This window comes from Tenrec ecaudatus, chromosome 2 (genome assembly GCF_050624435.1).
Source record: "Tenrec ecaudatus isolate mTenEca1 chromosome 2, mTenEca1.hap1, whole genome shotgun sequence".
Taxonomy (NCBI): domain Eukaryota; kingdom Metazoa; phylum Chordata; class Mammalia; order Afrosoricida; family Tenrecidae; genus Tenrec; species Tenrec ecaudatus.
The window spans coordinates 236,036,139-236,038,656 of NC_134531.1; the positions used below are offsets into that span (position 1 = coordinate 236,036,139).

The 2,518-nt window shown below is 34.0% G+C and overlaps 1 non-coding gene across 1 annotated transcript; it reads right to left on the reverse strand.

Moving 5' to 3' along the window:
* Positions 1-512: 512 nt before the first annotated feature.
* Positions 513-675, reverse strand: LOC142441711 (U1 spliceosomal RNA). The gene has a single exon (XR_012783063.1). It is a non-coding gene; the product is annotated as a U1 spliceosomal RNA (small nuclear RNA).
* Positions 676-2,518: the final 1,843 nt, after the last annotated feature.

Below are 2,518 nucleotides of genomic sequence, written 5' to 3' on the forward strand. Positions count from 1 at the left end.
TTGTTTTGTTGTTTAGTTTTTTTTTTAAGAATATTTTGACATTTTTTACAAGAATTTAAACATTGAGGGTAAGTTAAAAGATCATTTCAATGAATATGCTTTTAACAATGAATATTTCTGAAGCTTTATTTCTGGTAGTGACAACATGAGGAAGACAGGAAATTCCTTCATACTAAAAATTTATACAGAAATCAAGTATTTGATTATAAACTAATCTTTCCAGGTATTAAATCAAACTTGAAATTATTTACTCATAAAAAGTGCTGCTGTATCTGATCTGAATAGCAAATCACTTAACATCTCTATAGAGGTGTTCCAATCACATTATTTTTATCAATTTATTTTATATGTGATAGAGTAATAGAAGAACTGAAATAATGAACATTGTACACATCACTAACAGTTAAATTAGGAATGTGCATGAGAAATCTAAAGAAAGTCCAGTGAAAATTACAAAATCCTGCAGATCTTGTGAGTGTGCCGAGCCTGCTCATATGTTCTTTTTTTTTTATTAGGGGAGAGCGCGAACACAGTCCCCTACTACCACAAATTATGCAGTCGAGTTCCTCACATTTGGGGAAATCGCTGGGGTCAGCACATCGGAGTGCAATGGGTAAGCCTCGCCCTGGGAAAACCACCTTCGTGATCATGGAATCTCCTCTGCCAGGTAAGTGCTCATGTTTTCTTTAACTCACATTGCTATTGCCCAAATATCTTCATGCATGTGTGAATAAAATGTGGCTGATAATTGAATTGTAAAACAAAGAGAAAATCATTCAGAAACAAGGTAAATATATTAAAAAGTAATAGATAGAAATAGCTAGCTAGATAGATAATGAATAGATCTTGGTTTTCATAGTTTCTTCTTTTTTTCATCTTACATCCTAAAAATCCATTAAAGCATTAACATTCCCTTTCAGTAGCTTTGGCTAAATACTTCTTAGTGAAACTAAGTAGATTAAAAAAAGATAAATCTGTGAGAATGTGTCAACTTTCAAATTATTTCAGTCAGTAGCAAATCCAAATGCAGACAGAATCTCAAACACCAAAAAGTTTTAAATAGCTCAGCTCATTTTCAGTGTTTCTCCAGGCATCTTCCCTGCTCACCAACTAACTCCAAATCTGTTTGAAAACCACTGACGCTTTAGCTCCTGGCTTCTCTCTTTGCTGGAGACAGCTGTAAAGTAAATCTAGCATCAAATGGACTGTAATCCAACTACCTTTATACTAGTTTGCCTTTTACTACAAGGCTATATAGATGTCAAAGTGTGACTCGGTTGGCATTCTTTTAGGGTGAACCACACTTTAGTGTAAACTCATGAAGCTGAACTCAAATCAATAAAATTGGGTTGATCTGAAAATGAACTTCATTGAATTGTACAGAGTAATGCCTATCTCAAAATTCAGAAAGGAAAATAAATGGAAAACATAATTTCTCCCTTTTTTGTCTTGTACTGTGAGTGATATTACTAACACATGTGGTTGCTATTAGTTGGAATTGACTCGATGGCAGTGAGTTTAGTGCTTTATTTGCTTGTTTTTAATATTTAAGTTCAAATTGGTAGTGACATTTTAGGTTGTACACAAAACTGGATACCAGACATGATACAATCATTAGTGTTTGCATGTACAATTAGGGGAAAACTCCATGGACAGGGCATTTATAAACCAAAAAAGCCAGTCAGTGGCAAGTTTATTTCTAACTAGGCACTTTGATTCATTCTATTTTCCCCTTTCTTTATCTCTAGTATATACCTATCTATTGGCTCCGGTTTTCCAACTAGCTTTCTACATTGAACGTATCCCCACTGACAATCGCTGAGTTTCACATATTGGTATATACACAAAAGGGAAATAAATATTCTCAACTGTGTTTAAAAGTTTCTAGAAAAGCTACCAATTTCACTTCATACTGGACTATAGCCAATAAAGGAATTGCATCAGAAATTTCCTATGACAAACATCTTAGGAACACAGATAAACTTCCATAATGTAAGGAAGAGTGCTCTCCCCCCACCTCGAAGAAAGGCAAAAGTAGATAAAAGATACCCGTTCTAGAGAGGACACTCTTAAACAAGTGTACACGCTGCTGTTATCACAATTCCACAGCTGACTGTAGCCGTCAGTGCTTTCCTGCAACACTTAGAGGAAACTGCTCTTCTCAACAGTTAAGTATTTTCAATATTTTTTATATTCATTCTTTCTTTGACTTTTTGAATGAGATTGCTTTTCTTCATAACCTATATTTCATATAAAGAGAATATTACAAAGAACAATATCACTGAAAATTTGAGCAGCATATTTTATTCAGCTTTTCATGTTTCCAACACATATATCTTTGGATTATTATCTTTATTTTATTTTGCAAATTTCTGGGTTACTGCACACTTACTTTTCATAAAACAACAGGATGTAGATTTTACTTGCTATTAAGTTGGCCCTGACTTATGCTATTGTTATGTAGATGAAAAGAACATCTTGCCTGGTGCTGCAGGATTTTCACAACCTGGCTGTTCTA